Source organism: Dromaius novaehollandiae, chromosome W (genome assembly GCF_036370855.1).
Source record: "Dromaius novaehollandiae isolate bDroNov1 chromosome W, bDroNov1.hap1, whole genome shotgun sequence".
NCBI classification, from domain to species: domain Eukaryota; kingdom Metazoa; phylum Chordata; class Aves; order Casuariiformes; family Dromaiidae; genus Dromaius; species Dromaius novaehollandiae.
Genome location: NC_088130.1, coordinates 64,991,592 through 65,013,292, shown reverse-complemented (window position 1 = coordinate 65,013,292; position 21,701 = coordinate 64,991,592). Strand labels below are relative to the sequence as shown.

General features: G+C 39.0%; 1 long non-coding RNA gene across 1 annotated transcript; it reads left to right on the top strand.

The window, feature by feature from the left end:
• Positions 1-10,051: 10,051 nt before the first annotated feature.
• LOC135324401 (uncharacterized) lies at positions 10,052-14,511 on the top strand. The gene is made up of 3 exons (XR_010385764.1): positions 10,052-10,179; positions 13,627-13,856; positions 14,219-14,511. It is a non-coding gene; the product is annotated as an uncharacterized LOC135324401 (long non-coding RNA).
• The last annotated feature ends 7,190 nt before the right edge of the window (positions 14,512-21,701 follow it).

The window sequence follows — 21,701 nt, the reverse complement described above, 5'->3', positions numbered from 1 at the left end:
AGATTTTCCAACCCACCCCACACCCGAACAGTTTCTTCCAAACACTGAAGATAGTATTCTTAGCCTACATAAAAGCAGTTGACAGGATTCACTCTCAGATCAAGTGAAGCAGCCCAGGCTCATCCACGCTGACTTGTGGCCACAATGCGTAGTATTTGGCTGTGGCTTTTGTTGCAGACCTAGTGGTAGTTTCATAATCCTAAAGCACTGGTATTATTTTGTGAATGTGAGAGATGTTGCAGCCCTTAAAATAGTATTTTTACAGCGTGTTGTGGTATATGGCAGGAAGGTATGCAGTGTTTTAGGGTCAAAGGGCTTGTGCAGATAGTTCAGAAAGATTGTTTAGGGTAAGGGAAGCCATCTGTGTATCTGACTCAGCTGGATTATCAATAAGGAAGGGTTTCTGACATAAACTATCCCTAGAAACTATGTAAAGATTTGGGCTCATTTTGGGAGGAGATGCTGAAGCAGTCTAATATGTATGCATTGTAGATAATCAAGGGGCCAAGATTTGGAATGAAATAGAGAGCAGAACTTATTTATACAGTAAAGATATCCATTTTATAGCTTATCATTCCACTTGTTTGTCTTTGCTTGTGTCTGGTTCTAGACCCCGTCTGATGATGAGTGAAAAGCTTGTTCTTCGCAGAACACACTAACCTATGCTTACAATTCATTTTGTGCCAAACTGATCAACTACCCACTAAGAGCCACCTGGTCTGTAAGTCTTAAAATAGGAACTTCAAATTTGTTTGGTGCCCTGCAGGTCCTTCAGTGGGTGACAGATAAGGAGGATCATGTAGAGGACTCAAAAAGGAACCTTTCTCCAAGTTTATTTTTTACTTGATATGTGGACTTATTTCCTAAGACCGTGCATGTGCACCAGTATATGTGTGTGTATGTGTAAGGAAGAGAAAGGGAAAGGGAAAGGGAAAGCGAGAGGGAGAGAGAGAGAATTTATGTAAAAGCAAATCTCTTTTTGAGGGACAAAAGCAGATGTGAAATGTCCTGCTATCATAGAAAGACCAGGCCTTGAGGCAAAATGTGGCTTTTATCTTTGATGAAGAAAGACAAGATTTTTTCTCAAACAGCATGAGTTACAGTTTCTGTGTAAATGTCACTGAAGAAGAATGTCTCTAGTCTGTCTTTCATTTATAATGCCATTATTAGGAGATTATTCAGCATTCTGAAAACCAAACGAACTAAACATCCAAGAGAAAATAATAACCCTTAATAACCAGCAGGATGAGAGAGAGAGTGTACTTGCAGTTTATGTTTATAAATGCCTCAAAGCTCTTAACAAATATCTAGTAATTAAGCTTCAGTACAAACCTGGGAAGTAGTTAAGCTTTTTTTATCTACCTTCACATCATAGGCAATTGCAAGAACTGAGAAGCTAAATCACAAACTGAATCGGTAGCAGAGTCAGGAATATAACCTATGAAGTCATCTCTATTTTTCTTTGAGAGGTTAATATTGGAATTGACACTACCCTGAGTATCTTTTGCCCCTGAGAAGTGACAGTGGAAATTCTGTCTGCTTAATTTAGATGCCACATCACAGCCCTATGGGTTTCTGGCCTTAAAAGGACTATCCAGTCCACCCAACAAAACGACCAGACCTTCTTCCATAAATTCAATTGAGCAAAGCATTAACCTCTGAGGACTTGTCCAGCTTAACTGCCTCCCATCAAAGTGCTCAGGGCAAGGACTTTCCATCTAAATAATGCTTCGAACTCCAGCCTTAACTTCCTGCCATCTCGCAAGTTACTGGAAAACTCTCATATGCCAAAAACAGCTGCAGAAACCCAACTCTTTGTCTGGCAGCAAATTATATTGTTTGATGAGGGAAATCATGATAACCACAGAGCAAAAAGAGTCAAACTCAGTGAAACGTGAAGCTCAATTCAGTTGCCACATGTAGATGTCTGGCACCATTTGGGATGATGACAGTCATCCTGCCTGACCTCTAGCTGGAGCTCTAGAGGATAGCAGGTTTCCTACAGAATGTTTTACATGTTCGCCAGCTCTCTGCAGCAGATATCCAAAGGTAAAAAGAAATGATATCGGATGACTAAATACAACCAATGGATTTGAGCTGTTAGGGTGGGATTAATTTGCCTAACTTAACTAAATCTTAGAGTTAGAAATCAGTCTCTAAACTAGTCACCCTAAACTCAGTTAACAGGTATAGGCACCTGCAGACAATGATTCGTTTTATCTAAAAGAGATGTTAGAGACAGGTGAGAAGGACCACCCTTTGGAGGTACCTATATCACTATCATATCCCCTGTAACAGAATTTTAAGGTAACAGCTAAATTTTTCGTTAGATGTCTGCCATTTAGATATCTGAAATTAGGTGAGAACTCACTTAGAAAATGTACAGTAAATGGAACGAGAGAGACTAGGAAGCCTGAAAAGCCTAAATTACTACTCAACCCCCTGGAAAGCTTCTGACTAAGTGTCTTGGAGGACATGGTATAAGCAGATGCCACAGAAGCAGCCAGCTTAGACTGGAATGGAGAAATGGGTCTGCTAAATTTAGAAGCTGCACTAAGATTAGGGGAGACTAAATTTAGAGGGGAGATGGGAACCTGTGAGAGTGATTTTCAGTTGTTTTTGGCAACATGCCGCTGCTGGGGTGCTGCTGGGGGCACTGCCACTGAACTGGGAATGAACGGTGGTCTTTGCCTGCCTGTCTTTGTGTACCTCTTTCTTTCCCATCATCTTAGCCGTGACTGGGCATTTTAACTCATCCTAAGAGAAGGTATTACCTTTCACGGGGACAATTTTGTGATCTGGTTTCCATTCAGAAGAATGCTCTGTTCTTCAGCCCTTGGCAAATACATGAGTGGGAGGGCTGAGGAGGGGAAAAAGCAGTGTATCGAGGATGGTGGTCCTCACTCCTTCTAGAACAGTGGAAATACTACAAAGGACTGATAGGATTCATTCTATCTCATTCCAGACAGATTTTATTTTAGGTTATATTTAGGAAAATGATAGAAATGAAAAGAAAGTAATTTATGAAAGTCACCCAGGAAGTCATTTTTGCAAGCAAATATTGAATCTATATCTCCATGAAGGGAATCCAGTTTTCAGACCAGTATTTTTACTGGTTATATAAACCATCAGGTTGGCTTGAATACAAAGCAAAGACTCACTTGGCCTAATCAAGAAAACTCCCTCAAAGAAGACTGGATCATCTACTGAATTTCCTTCATTTCAGAATTGTTTAGGGTCTTTGGAGAAAGTCATAAGCAAAAGAATTGGTATCTTGCATGATCTATATCCTATCCTTAGCTGCCTTCAGCAGGGAAAATGAAAGATAGCTCTCCTGTACTGGAAGTAGGAGATTGCAAGGGACTGCTTTCCTTTGCAGCGCAGAAGCAGGCAGGGTGTTTTTGGGGGAGCCTTCCTTAACTTCAACAGTCTGTGTAGTTACTTCAAACGTTGGCAGGGATTTTGGCCTCTCTACTTACTCAGCAAAGCACTGCTCCTCTCAGATTTCCTTGTCCACTTCATCATTTAAGCGGAACCAAGCATTTTTGACTACTTCAGAAATGGTCTTGCGCTCACTCTCACCGCTATTTCACTTAACTGTATTCATTTAAGGCTTCTTAAGGATCTTAAAATATACCGTAAATATCAGTTTGGCTTATGTATTTAGTCAATTTTATTTATATCCTTCTCTACTCTTTCACTAGGGAACAGAGGGAACTGTCAAAACCCGAGGTCTTGGTTTTAGGAAGGGGGGTGAGGAAGTGATGTCTTTTTTTCTCCATGTGTGTACAGGAGTGAAACTGGGATTTAGATCAGTTCGGTTGCCCAAGGACAAATAATAGTACAAATTTGCTACACCGGCACATGGCCTGCTGTTCACTTATCTTCAAACTGAAAAGAAATCATGTCAGAAGAGTATAAAAAGGGGAAGCTTTATTTCGATGTCTGCAGTGGTTTCCACAGGAGGAAAAAAAAAAGAGGCGAGCCTTCCCTTCCCATTCTATTCCAATTGATTTTTTCATGGCTAATTAGAAGGGTTTGCATTAAATACCAAATATTGATTTTTTTCAGCATCTTATTTCTGTTCTGGATCTCAGAACATTTGTACCAGCATTCCCCCTACAAGGAGGGCTTGTGTTAATGACTCTCAGCTATCCTGAACAGTTGTGTAGCCAATTAAAAAAAAAAAAAATCTTCCTGGAAGACTTATCTATTGATTGGGAATTGTGTGTTTACTTCTTAGGGGAGTAAATAGAGAATGAGGCACAGCTTGGATTATTTCAGGTTAGTTCTCTAGTGGGTGAACATAATATTAAAGGACTCTAGATCTTTATGTGTGCATTTAAAACATAGGATCTCTTTAATTTTATGACACTCGGACTGGTTTCCAGCACTGCTCTTCCCTGAAATCCATGAAGCCTCCTCTTGCCCTTTGGCCTTTCACACTTACACTAGATTGTGTGCTGGACCTCCAAAAAGGCATCTGCTTGGCAGCAGTGACGAGGACAAAGTTGCTTGCTGTCTTTTCTATCCCAACACCTCAGATGTTCCTTAACGTTATGTTATTTCATCGTAACCGTAGTCAGCTCCATCAGCCACTTCTGAGTTGTTGCTGTCACCCAGCTGGTACCATAATATTTTTCACCTCCACCTCTTGCTTCCCAATAAGGGTAGGCAAAGGCTGTTCCACAGTTTTGAGCTTGGAATGAATGAGAGTAAAACCTCTAGAGTTTTAAGACTGCGACTGATGAGAATATAATTCTGACCAGTGTTTAATAGAACAGGTAAGTAAATAAACATTAGAAGAAAGAGCTAGCAGAAGAGAGAACTGTGTGTCTGTCTCAGTTGGGCTGTTCGCTGGTAGTCTGATGCAAAAGGTGAGACATGACATCTGCAGAACAGGCAATTATATTTGAGCTGGTCACTCCAGGCTTCTTCTATAATTACAAGGAGAACCAGGCATTTTTGTGACATTAATCATTCAACCTGTTTAGGACATCTGCTTCAGAATAATGAACTACATCCTAGAAACTATTTACTACAAAAAGAAGCTTTAGGTGACTGTGCTTAGATAAATCCAAACTCAAATAGTTTAACTTCACAGTTAACTTAAATATTTCAAGTCTTTGTCTTCTTTTTCATTTAATAATAAGGTCAACATGACATTTCTGTGAATAGGGTAGAATCTGTATGTTAGCATACTTACGATACATTATGTCAAATGAATTTCTATACTTGCTTTCCTATGAACCAAACTTTCCTCCACAGGGACATAATATAACATCATGCCGGCAGTGGAAGACTAAAGCAAATATATAACTTGTCAGGTCACTTCGGAAATGGAATATCCACTCTTGAGAGAATACCAGTGCCTTCTGCTTTGCTCCTGGCCTCTTATGAGCCTTTAGGGTGATGTTTAATCAGTGAAGCTCTTATGCCGTGTCCATTCTGTAAGTTGGCTGAATCTCTTTTGCAGCCCAGAACCTAGTCCCCTACACTGTCCATAGTGTGTACATATTAGTTTGCTCTCAGGTGCCAAACTGAAGTAAGCCAAGTTCTACAACAAGAAAACCCAGACTAATGCAGGTTAGGATATTCCAGGATCTGCTTGTGACACATGATAGGGTGGTTACAAAAACCTGTTCACACCCCTATTCCCAAGACCAGGACTTGCTTAATGTCACTAATCATCATCGTCACCATCATCATCATCTTCATCATAAATTAAAATAAAGTCAGAGGCCCATAAAAGTCCACCTCAGACACTTTTCCCATGACAGCACTACAACACAGACGAGAAGTGCCTGAACTGGATATTTCTAAGTTTTAAAGAGGTAGGAAAAAGTCAAAGTCCCACAGTTTTGGACTAAAATAACCCATGAAGGTTAATGCACTGTATCAGTACCATATCTGTGGATTTTAAGGAATTTCTGCAAATTGAGCAGAAGGGTTATGCAATCTGGAGGAAGGACTTACGGGGAAATTTGAGAGGGAATAGATGATTCTATAATGAGAAAAAAAAATTATGCAGCAGAAGTAGCTGTGATGCTATTGGTTATGTATGATGCCATATCCCTTTGAACTCTTATACCTGTACAAAACATTTCCATGAAATTAGTTTAGGACCAACTGACACATAGGAAACATCTCATTTATTCTCTTCTGCTTCTGGCAATAGCATTTGGAAAGCAAAACACGAGAGTATGTTGTTGTAAATTAATCAAGAATTTTTGTGTGAATGATACTGATATGCACCCTCATTTTGGATGCCTTCTTTTTATAGGTATATAGGGAAATACACAGAAATACACTGCTGTTTTGATTTTGTAATGAATTCTATAACCTAGTTTAACTGGTGTTAAGGTTATAAACTACATTCATGACACTGCATTTATAAAAAAATAGTTTTATTTGCCTATAAAAGCCATAGGACATTTCTTGCGCTCATAGTAATTATACTGCATTCACAGCATAGATACTGGAACAGGTTTGCCTGCATCCTGGTAAGACCTTAGTCACAGAGGGGTGCAATATCAGTGGGTTAATCAACCCTGTAGCTCCCATACAGACGCAGCCCTAGTGATATATTAGATGCAACCTTTGTTTACCATCTTGCTAATTAATGCACCATTGATTTGGGATTAAAATTGGATCTTCTCTGCCAAGAGCACTGTATGTGAATTGATCTAGTATCGCTAAGTTGTATACATTATCAACAACCATGTAACACTGTCTGCCATATTTATATTTTCAAAGCCCTGTGTTAGAATATGTAAATGTCTGCATACATGGATATAGAAATACTCTGAATGTAAAATTATCAAGCACCCATAAGGTTAATTCATTAAGGAAGAATGCTTAGTCAAGTAGTCAACTTCTGTGGACTAAAAATGTGTAGTCCCCAATTGGAAAAAATAAATATATAAAATTCCAAATATAAAACTACCTAGTTTTCTGCTGGGAAAAGATACTTATGTAAATATCTTCGGCAATTATTTAGTTATTTTGTCTCAGCTATGTTAGCATCTGTTATTCCAGGGCAAAAAAACAGATTCGTGGTCAGACAGTGGATCTTGAGACCTAATGTTGAAACTTTTTTCAGACTGACTGCGCTTTATCCCTTTGAGCTTGTCTAAAAGGGGAGCGTATAAATTATCACTGAACTTAAGCAGCTCCCAGCTCAGACTGGGTCACTTTCCTGGATGAACGTGGCAGTGTGCATGTCAGTGCTGTGGGAGCTCGGCAGTCCAACAAGGTGATGCCAACTGATTTCAGGTGCCTCCAGAGTAAGACGTGATCTGAATCACTTGCTTGGGCTAGACACTGTCCGTAAAACTTGAAAAGCTTAAGTGTTGCAGTATACAATCTGAATACAGTATTGTAACGAGCAGCTTACTCTGGGCCTGTATTTTCACCCAGCATCCTGAGTTAGGGTTTACATAACAGTTGTATATCAAGGTTTTTTGCCCAGGTAGTTATACTGTTTCCCAATTCAGCATTTCGCAGAATTTGATCCCCAAAACAGAATTTTCCAACAAAGGTAAAAAAGGCCATATCATTCATCTTGTTTGGGTGCTCAGACTTATATACACAAGTTGAAAACAGTTTATTTTTCCTCAGTGATTCTGCTTGCTGATGCATCTCAGCTTTTGTGATAGCTGATTTTTGTTGTTTCAGCTCTGGCTCCAAGGGGCCATAAAATGAGCGGAGGATTTCAACTTTCTTCTTTTAAAAGTAAGTTTATAGCTTCCATATTTGTTGAGAAAAGCTTGGAGAAAAATTGCGCAAGTGTATCCTGACAGGAAGGAAGCAAGGATGCTAGCCAGAGGGAATATTAGGAATATTCAGTGAGCAGGTTTTTCAGTGTCTCGGGTCGTGAGAGCTCTAAATGTTGAATGAGATAATCAGATAGTGCTGTAATAGCAGCTTCCCTCCCAGAAGTGATGCGAATCACTGCTATTATTTTGTAAGATGCTTTGAGATCATATGATGGAAAGCCCTGCAGGAAGGTAAGATACTATTTCTTATTGCCATTGCCTTCTCTCTCTAAGCTATTCAGTGCTCTCAGTTAATGACTACACTAGTCATTATCTTTCCTATATTTCACTATTATACTATATTACACCAGTCACTGTCTTTCCTCTATTTCACTATTAAATGAGACTTACTTTTCATTCAAATGTTATTGAAGAAGTTAGTGCATCTAATTGAAGGTTTCTGACCCATTTATGGTGGTTTTAAAAGCTTAATCTTTGATTTTGAGGGCCTGGATGACCCTGATTACATGAACCATGAGCTACAATACGACTTTCTATATTTTCTCTGTCATTAAATACTCTGATTCATTTGATAGCAATATGACATACAACTTTCTACCTTCATGTGTATTATGTGTATATACAGTGATATCAGTAAAATAAATGTTGAAGCAATATGCTTATTTATCATGTACCACTGCTATATCAGTCTTACTGTTACAATCATATTGTGCAAACACTTTTAATACAGATAGGTAAGTTTAGAATTCAGTTCTTTAGAAGTCTGCTTAGGAGATTACGCATGTGGTTTTCTCCTAGAAATCATAGGAACTGAGCAGATAGCAACAGCAGGAGGAAAAGTAGCAGCTTCTATGTGAAGAAGAGCCTGTTTAGGCTCCTTTACAATCCAGGAAAAACATAGAGTGTTTTGGAACTTTGAGGGATTGATCAAAGAAGTCCTACTCATGCAAGCAATCCAATGGGACAAAGATAAGGCCTCCTTAGATGACTAAATCCAGTTGTTTACAAATGCTTGGCAAGACTGGGATGGAGAAAGTCTTCCTTTTGCAGAGAAGGAAAAGTTCAGAGGAGCCTTTACCCCCTATGTGAGTGTAGTTAACATGAATTGACATGGAGCTCCTAAGGGTCATAACAAATAAGGTCATACTATATTTGGCACATTTTTAGGTAGGTCTGTATCAATATGTATGTTAGTGAGAGGTGGCCAACAATCTCACTCTGAGAAACTCTTCTCAATTACTTTTAACTTTTGTTATTTGGAGTACATTTACATATAAGGTGTCCTCTTCTAGGGGAGTTTCAGGAGGTTTTAGGGGGTATTTTGTATAGTTTTCCTAAATCATCCATCAAAACAATGGAATCTCTATAAAGATGAAAGGAAAACGGATTATTCCAGGGTACATTGAGGAACAGGGAAAGAGTCCTAAATGGATATACAGTTCTCTAGAACTGGGACTGGACAAAGGCTATTTAAATGAGTGGCAATCCTCATCGGTGCATCATGAAATGTGATGTCCTGGGCAGTCAGTTTTGTGTGATCACTGAATCAAAGATGGCATTCAAATGAAGGCATAGAAACAGGTGGTAATGGACACTCATGTTTCTAATATCTTCAATTTTCAGAGGGCATACCTTTCTAACCTTACTGAAGTTCTTTGAATGTTACTCCCTATTTGGGACTAATAAACAAAATTAGGTCACTCTAAGATTACACCCATGTGCTCACATTCATTCCCAGGCACTGAAGCCATTTGACACAGACACATCAATATCCATAGTATTAAACTTTCTTAACCTCTGAAAAGGAATGGCTGCATCCAAATTTCCTGTTGTGTATGGTGTCTGGCATGTGCTAACACCGGCACTGAATTGTCTGGGAGGATGTTAATTGACCCAGGCAAAAAATGTGCCAGGGACGATTCCCACAATTTGAAGTGGGAGACTGAGTTTCAGAGTGGTAGCATTTCCTAGTATTGTTAAACTGAAAAACATAAATGTGGCCTCTGTGTCCACAAGTTGTGTCATGTATGTCAATCAGCTTAAGGAAAGCAATCTTTTCCTGGGGGATATTCAGGCGATAAAAACAGAATTCTGTTAAATGGACAAATAAACTCTGCAAAATCCTTGCCCTCCCAGCTCGAACTGTGCTAAGGTACTTAACAGGACTGGCAGCCTTACCGTGTAAGGATATGGAGTTTGCTCCAAAGGAGGCTATTAGGGGACAGGAGAGCGCAGGTATATTTCTATACTGACCCATTTATCTTCAGTTCAGGTCGCTGATAAAGAGGAGGATTCCACCTCCATATTTCCCCCCAAATGGCTACAATCATCTTCTATCCATCATGACATGTTTCAAGGAAGAAGTTAGAAATCTCTCGGCCCTCAAGGACTGACTGACAAGGTAGTGAATAAAAACACAAGTTTTAGCAGGCCAAAAGCAATGCCAGCCAAACTGCAAAAGCTGCAATATTTTTTGATATTTTATTGAATGTCACTTCAGACAGGGAAACAATCTTAAACTTAGTATAACACCTTCTAAGCTATCTATCTTGAGACTCAATCTCTTTTCTTGATAGAGAGATACTATGTTTTATTTATTTCTTTATTTATTTGTTTGCATGGCATTGATTGTTTGCCGAGGCCTTGCAAACAGGAACAAAGACAAGATCCTTGCTCCAAACTGCAGCATGCTAAAACAACGGGTGGAATGCTTTGGGAGGTTGTGGGAATGCGTCAAGGCTAATATTTCTAAAAGCCATTAGTGATTTTGGAATAACCTCATTATTCGGTTGCTTTAGCTTGTGACACCTTCAATGAGATTTGTTTTGGTAATGCTGAGCACCCTCCTTTCTGAAAGTCAGATCCCTCTAGTACAACTGAACTCTAGCATTTTAAATTACTAGTGATTTCTGAAAATAGCAACTCAGTTCATCGTTTAGTACAATGTCCTGTGGTTCTTGAGTATTTCTGACACCATGGCAATGCAAATAAATCATGAAAGAGTTTGGATTACCGTTTATCTTTTTTGTTTCATGAAGTTTTTCTCCTTGTTAAAACTTTGAGAAATATTGGGCAATGCATTTTTTGTAAACACTTTCTCAGGAAAATGATTATGATCTGTTTTGAGAAAAGGGACTTTAATATTTTAGGGAAAGTATTGTCAGTCAGATCCTTTTTGTTTTAGTGAGGGTGGTTTTTGTTCTACCATCATCACAGCTTGTCCGTAAAGCAGAACAGATCAGTGCTCTACTGCCATCAGTCTCTCAATATTGTCTCTATGCCATTCACTTTCCTGAGTGCTGACAGGGGAGGAAAGAAAGGGTTGAGATCAGATGATTTTACCTACACAGACCACAGATGAAGAGGGTCAGGAAAATAAAATGACTTTTTTTTTTTTTTAATGCAAGAAAATGTTTAGAATTATACTTGCTTTTTTCCTAGAGAAGCTTTACCCCATTTCTCTTGTGGATCTTACAGAGGCAAGTCCTTCATAGGCCAGTTACTCATCTTTTTCTGTCCTTGAAAGATTTTTCAGTTCACTCAATGCTGTGCTGCCTTTCAAGAGAACTGTGAAGTGCCCCCCTTTCCCTCCCCACACAAAGGGAGGCAGTCAAAAATCTGTTTTAACAAGGAAACTTCTGGCTTTGTGACTGTCATTTCCTTTTCTAGTCTTACTAACCTTTGTGCTGCCTCTTAAGAAGCTTGGATAATTTTGAGACCATAATGAGACCATAATATCATAATTGAGCCTATAAACTCACAATTTTAAGACCATAATGGTTCTCTAGTTTGACCTGCGGCAAAAAAATGGCCAAGGAATTTCATGAAGTGGCTCCTGAATCAAATTCATCATTTCTACTGTAGAAACAGAGCCTGGGGTGATGGTCTGTTCTATATATAAACATACAGAATGCGCTAGTACGAGAAATACCTAAAACGTCTCTTTTCTTTGCACCCCTGTCCCTGGTAAATCCCTCACTACAGGGTTTGCATTTTCCTGGGACAGGATCTCAGGGAATGACCACTATTCTTGCGCATTTTCTTTACAAAGGGAAATTTCTATTTGTCAGGGACTTTTCATTCTTTTGAGCCTTTGTCACTAAAGGCCAAGAACAGGAAAAGATGTCAATACAGTCCTCAGATATAAAGGAATGGATAATCTACCATGTTCCTAGTACAAATGCGTTGGGCCAAATTGCCCTCAGTGCTCAAAACTGCCACATTTTGTTTTGAACTTGTTTAACATCTGTTTGAATCCATTGGACTGACACGACATGGCATTACTAGCTATATCAAAGAAATTTTATCATCAGTTTTCTTCCATGTAACTGTTTTCAGACTACGATTTGCTCTTCAATATTTAATAAATGAAATTCATTTAAATCAGTCTATGGTGAGTTCCATACTATTTTAGCTAAACTGCGCCCACCATGTGAGATAGATATTTAAAGTCCGTAGCAGTATCTCTGCAGTGCATGGCAATCTGAAATAAAAACACATTGTGAGCCACTTAGGCAGCAGTTAGAGCTCTGATGCGCCTGTTCTCCTACCAAGTTCTTGGAGCTCAGGAAGGGCAGTTGACCTGCTTTCGGCAAAAAACTAGATGCAGCTCACCCTTACCAATACACAGCCTTCTCTCACTCTTGCTCTGGACTTACCGTGCATCCTGTGTATAACCGGTGTACTTTTTGCAGAGTGGGATGGTTGGCTGCCCAGCTCCAGACGTAGGTGGGAGACAGAGCTGCAGAAATCCTTTTGGAGATGCAATTCTCCTGATCTGCTGTGGGGGGGAAGTTGTTTGTCATTTGTCCACATGAAGGCCTTTTTGCATCTTTGGCAATATCTTTTAGCACTTTGTCGGCTGGCTGAAGATTTCGACCTCATTGTCTTTAAGAGATTTTTTTCAGTTGTTGTGGTCTTTGTTCTAGAGTCAAAACTGAATTTTGGTAAGCAACATGCATACCACAGAGTAATACTGCTGAACCTTAACCAAAGTGCTTGGAGAACTCTTTGAGAAATACTTATTTATTTAAAATATTGTTTCATTATTGTAGAATTTAAAGCAAGCATGTGACACAAACCTTAGTAAGTCAGATTTGTTTGTTTTTTCCTGTTAGAAAGTGGCAAAATAAACACTTTTTTAAATTCGCTTTTTAAATTTGCTTTTTTTATTTTTTCTAGTGGAAGCATTTGAAAAAGCATAAATGAATTTCTTACCTCCTAACTGAAAATGTACATGTTTATATGCAAGCATACACAAAGTGAGAGTGCATCTAAGACACAGCAGTCAGTAATCTCAGTTATCCTAATGTTCTTCTTGAAATGCTGTATAATATAAATAGCATTAAGCTCATTACAAAGTTTTGGTTTCGCATGTTATTTGTGTTAAGGTAATTAAAAAGGTGAGTTAGTGTATCATCTGTTGGGTGTTCCAGCTGGGGCAAAGACAAAGGCATCAGCTCTCAGTTGTTCGTATTAAAACTGGGTAAACGATATTTATATGTATTTATTGTTGCCCATGAATGCTTCAGGAAGTGTTTTGCTACTAGTGGGTTTCAGCAAATACAGAGAGTCAGGTCCTTGCTTCCACTGATGCCCTTACAGTGTAAAGAAACGTTATAGTAGGTTTGAATTCTGCATATCATTCATGATGGCTTTGAGAGTTTTTTATGTAAATAACTATCTGGCCCTTATTTATTTTTAGAAAGCATTATTAAACAAAACAACCAAGTAAAGAAGCAAACAGGTGCTTCAGAGAACTGGGCAAGGGAAGAGAAGACACGGGGTAAATAGAATATACTGGATTCTTAGGATTCACCAGCTCCTGGATCTTTTCTCTTGCTTCTAGGATACCCTTCCTAAAGGACTACTACCAGATGACTGCCACAGCTTTCAAAAATGGGCACAATTGGAGTCAAACCCATCAAAAGACAGAAGAGGAAAGAACCAATACTTTAGCCAAGTGAGCAGAGAAGCATCTATTTTGTTCCTGCCAATAAACTGAAGACAACAAGCAGAGAGTGCAATAACGATGTATAAGCCATAACTTGATGAAAGAATACCTAAAGGTGAACTTCGGTAAGTACAAGTAGGAATGACTTTCTTAGGACCAGTGCTGCTTATAGTCTAACTCAGCTAAACGTTCTTCAGTCAGTGTTTCGGCTTTTAGATTGTGTCAAAATGACAGAATATTCAGGGGGGAAAGCAAGCCCATGGCTACCACCACCGATTCAGAGACCCCCAAGAACAGGTCAGGGAGAAGGGATGTGCAAGAAACTTCCAGAGGAGAAAACCAGGTGTCCCTGGCTTGCTTTGAGGCTTTGCTTGGGTTTTATTTCTTTGGGGTGTTTTTTCCCATAATCATAACTGTGTGATTTGTTCAGTCATTTGCAGGCAAGGAAAGCCTAAGAGAGATTACTAAAACACGATTCTGTCCACAGGGCAGGGCATGCACACGCCACGGCATCTCCAGCAGTCCTGGCCCTCCACTGGCCCCGCTGGAAGGACTCCTGTCACCCCAATGTGGCCTTCTTGAGCCCGTGTGCCCCAATTTTCCTTCCTCAGAACGGGTGTAGGTTGTGCCCAGGATATGCACATGGATGGATGCACCTGGAAATGTTTCTGTATCCTACTGAGAGAGTTATCCGGCGGTTTAGTCTCCTTTTAGACACTCAAGGTTGGAAAAAGATGATGTTATGTTTTTACTTCTTTCATAATATATACTACCTACCTATTTTTTTCCCCTCAAAACACAGCTTTCATACTTTCAGTTTTTTGCCTTTGGGAGACAATAAAAAAAGGCTGTTTCTTCTCATAGTCTCGTGTTTTTCAATTGAGCGGGGGAAGGGGAAGGGAGAGCTGCAGCTGGTACACTATTTCTTACTTTATTTACCTATTATAACAATGTTATTTTCTCTTTCAAATTGTTTAGCACAGGAGCACAATGTTACTGAAATAAAGTAATTCTTTCATCCTCCTTTATGCAAAATTCACAGCTACATGGAAAGGAATGCAGGTAGATATTTACCCACCAGAAGAATTAAATCAGACAAAAGAACACAATATTCCTCCCAGGGTTACTCCTAGTTTAAGATTTGAGAATATCTACAGAAAAAAAGGTTATCAGTATAGGAGGGGATTTTTTTCTCTGTTTAATGGTGTCTACCGGCATCGTAATTTGAATCACATTCCTTCCCTTAAGCATAAGATATTCACTGAAACATTACTCAGAAGAGATTTCTCTCTGCTTCCAAAACTTAGTGCCTTGGAAAGGGACGCATTGCTCTCTGGAAGGTCCGTCTCTGTCCACTGATTATTGACAGAGCATTGATGACTACCTTACTGCTCAAGTGTGAAACTTTAGGATGTGTGAAGTCAAGTGAAATAAGTTCCCCACATTACGAAAGCTGACATAAGACCCTATTTAATTTGACCCATTAAAATTGACTACTGCCCTCCCAAGTATTCAACTTCTGCATGATTTCCAGATCAAATTTTTAAAATTTGTTTTTGAATCCATGAATTAATTCCCTTAAATTAATAATAGATAAGGCAGGACTGAGATTCTGCTAAAACACACTTCAGTTTGAAGAGATTTAGATAAACCTGTAATGGTGGTATATTATTTCATGATGGAAAACCAGTCTAAATAGAAATCCCCTTTCTCTACACATACAGCCTAATTATAACATTGATTATTGTTATAGCGATTTATAGCTGGATCGGGAAAATTACCAATTTAACCAAAGCTCATTGTTTATTTTTGGCACATGGATTTACTTGAACTCTGTCAATTCTAGGCGAAAGGACAAATCTGGTAGTTTTAGAAGCAAATAATGATAAATTAGCATGTCTGTGTATGGGCAGAGTGGGAAGATGTTTATGTATGAGAAGCAGCAGGAAAACAAATGCACATTTGGAAACTATGACCTATCGTCTCTTTGTGCCTTGCCCTAAATTCTACTGCAATTTGGGATCAGTCAGGGGATTCCTTTAGAAAGAGACCAAACAAAAGAGCCACATGTTCTAATATAAATGCTCTAAATGATCCAATTTGAGCAGAACATTTTAAATTGAAATAATACGTGTGCTTTCCTCCCAGCTTATAAACTCTTTGCTGAAACCTGGATGTGCATTTCTTCCTTAAGGAGGTAATGCACACCGTGCTGCTCAGGAATTCAGGAATTCAAAGTACAAAATGTAGCAAAGCACTGGGATAAAGAGCTACAAAACAGAAAGCAATATAGATATAGTTTCTATTGATTCCCTTGTAACACATTCTCTCAAAAAGAGGTGATATTGTGATCTGAATCAGCATAGCCATTTCATAATTACAGTGACTGAGGCTTCTAGCTAATGGAGATGAAACAGGTAAGGATGCCTGCTATCTGCAAAGTTAACGAGAAGACTGGAGTACTTTGAAAGTCTGTTCTTGCAAAACGGCTGCTAAACAACCGTGGTCTTTGATTCCCAGCAGTTGTGATCTTGTCAGGAATATCAATTACCACATCCCAGCTGAGGATTTGTATCCCTGAAAGATGCTGTGACCTGGAAAAGGGAGGTTTGGAGCCGTGAGTTGGCCCCTCGGCTTTCACAGAGAAATCAGAGCCTGTCACTGACTCCACAGTGGCAGCTGGCAGTGCTGGGGCAGGGGGCACCTGGGAGGGAGCCACGTCACTGTGGAGGTTTCTGTCAGCTTAGCAGATCTGGCAAGGCAAAACGAGGGAGGCAGCCAAAGAAAACCATTAAAGCATGCCCTAATTTCTTTTTCCTTTTTTTTGTTTTGTTTTTTTGGTAGTTTTTTTCCCCTCCTTTCTATTAAATACAGGAAGTTTACTTTACATTTGCTGCTGTTGCATTATTGGGTTTCACACGCTGTTCAGCATCTTTATAAACTGCAAACAAGACATAATGGTCAACCAGCAATGCCTCATATAATGACACAGTCAATAATGCTAAACTGTGGCTGAATAACTTCTCTGCATTAATCTTGAAATAACTCACCAGAGATGAACATCATTATTATTACCCTCCCTCCCCGAGAAAAGAAACCTGAAGCTCAGCCAAGAAAGATTGGTCTTTTATTCAAAAGTTTTGCTAATACACATTTTAGATGTTCCTCTGTGAGGTATGAAATGTGCCAGCTAGGTTCTGCTCTGAGATTTAAAAAAACATGTTGCATTGGCTACCCCAAAGTGATTCCCTTAACAGCAGGTCTCCAGCGAGGGCTCTAGAATAGAGAATGAATTATTCTTCATTAATGCTTAAATGTTTAGTGAGCATTTTGGCTGTGGCTGGTCTGCTCAGTGAGCAAACCCTGCTCAGCATGTATGCTGTCCTCACATACTCCCCTGGGGCAAGGGTAGAGTAAAATAGCAGCATGCTCACACCTCCATAGTAAGAGAAAAAAGCTCCCATGATATACACAATGCCCAGTGACCATTTTTTCACTTTAAACTCGTGACACATCCAGGCACATGTGTATTTTCATGAAGGACATAAATATGGCTTTATGGACTTGCACACTGTTTTCAGAAATTGGCTTTTCCTCTGATTTTCACTGAAATGTGACAAACTGTTCGTTATGCAGCTTTGCTTCCTATTGCAAATAATTGTCACTTTGCTAGCTCTAGCGAGTGATTAAGGCTGAGACTCTGTGTTCAGTTCTCCCTGTTTTGCTCATATGCTCCAGTTTGTCTGCCTCATTTTCACACAAAAACGTTTCTGTGTTGCTTTGTTATCCAAAATGACTCTGTGACAGTTTTGATGCACTCGTTTTACCCATTCCAGCTGGAATTCTGGAAACAGCCAATGCATTACCGAGTAACTAAAACCCTGCAGTTTTCAGCCTCATGACAGAAGCAGAAATGATTAGAAGCTACTATTTAGTGTGCATGTCATCAGAGCTTTGTAGTCACACAGAATTTGGTAGACCATATTTAGCCTTGGCATTAAAAAACACAGTTCTTCATAAAATCAGACTCTGAGCTCAACGTTATCCATCAGCAAACAGTAGCAAACAAGCAAAACAGACAAAAATAACAATTTTTTCCATGATAAAGATTTGTAAGGTTTACTTAGCTGTGGAAGAGAAAATGATCAATTCTTCAGGTTAAACAATAATAACATATAACACACAGTGTCTTTACCTCGGGATATTGTAACTCTGTACAGAGAAAGTCTCAGGAAATTATCCCCTGTTCCATACTGGGGAACTGAGTCAAGAAGAGGAGGCCTAAGTGGCCTCAGATGGCTAGAATCAGGGATGGAGGGAGAAGTGCTTTAAAACCTGAAACTCAGCTATGCCACACTTTTTCCTTTGGGCAAAAAAAACGCACTTTTTTCTCCTATTAAACTCAATAAGAGAGATCTCAGGAATAACTGGTGTCTAATGTATTCTAGACATACGAGACTACCCAAGACTGTTCATGAGGCTAGCAGACACAACACAGGACCTGTTTGTCTTCTGAATTTTTGAAGCAGCATCTCAAGGCTGGGCAAGGTACTCTAAAATGGTGTCTGAAGTGGCAGTAGACATCTGTGTCCACGTACCTGAATTGCTCTCCTTTTCTGCAGAGACGTGGACTACTTTTTTCAGGGGAGGGATCCAGAGCTGGATTCAGTGCCCATAGGACTGTACAGGACTGTATAGGACTGTATAGGACAGGACAGGACAGGACAGGACAGGACAGGACAGGACAGGACAGGAAGAGAAAAAGAAGAAAAGAAAGAAAAGAAACTATAAATCCTTTTAATGCCCTCTCCTATCTTAAAGGCAGTGAGTTGCTTGGTCAAACGAATGGTGTGTGCAGAAGAATCATTTCACAGAACTGAAGTTGCTCCCAGGTGAGACCAGTGGCCCAACCCTTTGCATCTGTATTCATAAACATTTAAAATACAAGTGACAGAATTTCCTGCTGGGATTAAGGACACTTTTTTCTCCTCTTACACAACTAGTTAGATTCATAGAATGTGCTCGTTGCTTTTTTCTAAAGCAGAATACAGCAGAGCTGGACAGTATAGGGGCTAGCATAGTACTTGCAAGTCCTACTGTATATTTTAGTATATAGGATTTATTCTCTCTCCCTTCTCCCTGGGTCTGGAGTGGAAAATAAGAGCGCATCCTAAATATCCTTAATACCTACGATCATGTGTGGTACTCCTACCGGAGATGATACCACCACCAGCAATCTGCCCTTGATAGCAGCAGGCAAAGAAGCCACAGTAGCAACAAGAGAACCTATGGCAGACTTGCACTGTATATCAGACTTGTGCACCATAAAATATGGTAGATTACTTCATCTGCTTTACATCACTTTAACTTTGCAGTAGGGCTGAATGATCAATGCCAACAACTTTATGAGTCTGACTTTGCTTCCTGCTCATATGGAGGTAACCAGATGTTCTAGTAAAACACATATAAATAAGCTGACAGGTCAACCTGGACTTTTATTAGTGGACAAAAACCCAGAACATACTTTTTCTGGATGATAAAAGATTACTGGTTCCCATAGGAGATCTTTTACAGTGTCATAAATCCTCCATCTGGCATTTCATTCACTTCACTGTCCAAATATTTGCAATGTGCTGATGCATTGAATTTTCTTTGCTTTCTTAATATCTATTCATCTGTGAACTTCTTTTCTACATGTCCAAGTGGAAGGAGGTCCCCAGTGGCTCAGTGCTTAACTGCCTCATGTCTTAGAAAAAAACACATTCCCTTTTTTCTCCTTTAGAGATTGTGTCACTCACACACTGAGAATTTTCTAACTCAACCGATTTTTGCAATGTTGGATTTCTAGAATGAAACGTAATTTCCATAGACACATCTAGGAATAAGATGGGGAAGCTAATGCTGAGTGGAACTCCCAGTTTTTATAATGCCTTACTCATTCTATCTTCTTACTCTAGAGGAGAGTTCAAGTATAGAAAATATACCCACATTTAGGAAGATTTACCTAGAAAAGACGATGCCTCAAGAAAGTCAGGTTTGGGTTCCTAGAGTTACCCTTGCTGCTTTAAGTTATCTTGTTTCCACAAATGCCTGTGGCCACTCTTCAGGTTGCCTCAAAGCTCATAGCCAGCCAGATCTGAGATGTAGAACCTTAGTTGTCCAGTTCAACATGGGAAGCTCCACTGAGCATCTGGGCACCACAGACCCCCTCCTGGGTCTGTGGGTTGTGAGCTGGGTCTGGTTGGTTGAGGGAAACTCATGGCTGACTCTTAGTTTCAATGTCAGCACATCCAAAGTGTCAGTATCAAAGCCATATTTACATTTTCTCTTTGCCTTTTGTTTACTCTTTTATGCTTTCTTTATTTTTAATTATCTTTAAGGAAACATAATCTAACAAATATAACAGGCAAAGCAATATTTTTAGCCCATCTCAACCAGCTTTCTTCTCTTTTCCACTAAAATGGCTTTCATTATCTTTTTTATTCTATCTAAAAGTCCATTAAATGATGGAAGAAGTTCACTTTAAAAGGTCTTGACATTTCAAGAGGAAATAGAAATATTGTTAAATTAAAGCCTTTTTTATTACTTTACTTTTTATATTTTAAAACTGTTCTTTTTTATTTCCTTCTTTAGCTTTAATAACAAGTCCAAAAGATTTTATTGGTGGTTTTGCAATGGGTATAAAATGGGAGTAATAGCAAGCTGGAAATATCCTGGAGGGGACTTCAGAAAGTCATTCAGTCCTGTCCCTCTTGGATCTGGCTCACTGCAATTTAGGCCTGTGTCTTCCACAATAGGCATCAAAAACAAACTATCCCTGCATAGCTAGCAGACACTTTTACAAATATGGAAACCATTATCTATCTTGAAACCTTAGACTGTGCTGCACTGTTAAGTGGCATAACAGCAAACAAAGTTTTTGTTAACATTTTGACCTCACTGAATGCCAAAGACTCCTTGCTAGCCTAAGAAAATGGTGCTTAATAGCAAACATATAAAATAAAACCTTTCACATGGGTCAATATGCTGAAACAAAACAGTTTGTTTCAGTAATGATAAAAACATAATGTTTCAATTGAAAATGTCACACCAAAAAGCTCCAGCATTACCACATCAAATCTTTTCAGAATTTTTGTATTGACAATGAATATTAATGCTTTAGCCTTTTTCCTGGCTTGTGGGATTGTCCACAGCATGGAAATTCAGATTCGTAACCAGGACAGTAATAATTCTTTCCTACTTTCATTTGCTCTGCCTCCGTCTGTGTTGATTGTGTTCTCTTTAGGGGACAGGATATCTCTTATTATAACTCTTAATTGCAGCTAATAAGATAGTTTCATATGAGCTAATTCCACTGGCAGCTGAGCTTTTATATACTATTGAGATCTAAAATAATAATAGCTCTAGAAATGTGAGTGGTTAAATATTTGTTCATAAATTAAGAAATTCCTGAAAAGTTCACAAAGTACCTGAAGAGGGAATTTTGGGAAACTCTACTCTTTAGAAATTTTTAACAAAATCTGTAGTCTTTGTTGAAACTCATTTATAAATAGCACTATAACTAAGGGCTGAATGTGATTACTAATCCATTCCAGCATCAGCTGGGGAATATTGATAAACATATATTGCAAAATGGTGCCAAAATACCAAAAAAAAAAAAAAAAAAAAAAAAAAAAAACCAACAGAAAACCCACCAACAGCCTTCTGCAGCAGATTTTTGGACAAGCTTCTGCTAAGCACTTGAACTTTTGGACACCCATCTGGAGCAAAGCTTTTTTGATGTTTGTGCCTCATTAATCATGACCCAGAAACCAGGGCAGTTTGTGTTATACGCAGAAAATAATTCCATTCCTCTTTCAGAGTTATCACTGACAATTCTGAAATACTGCAGACTTTGAAGGAGGCGAAATAGAAACAGAAATGAATTAGATAAAATACTTAGCCCTTTTAAATCTCTGAGATGTAGGTTG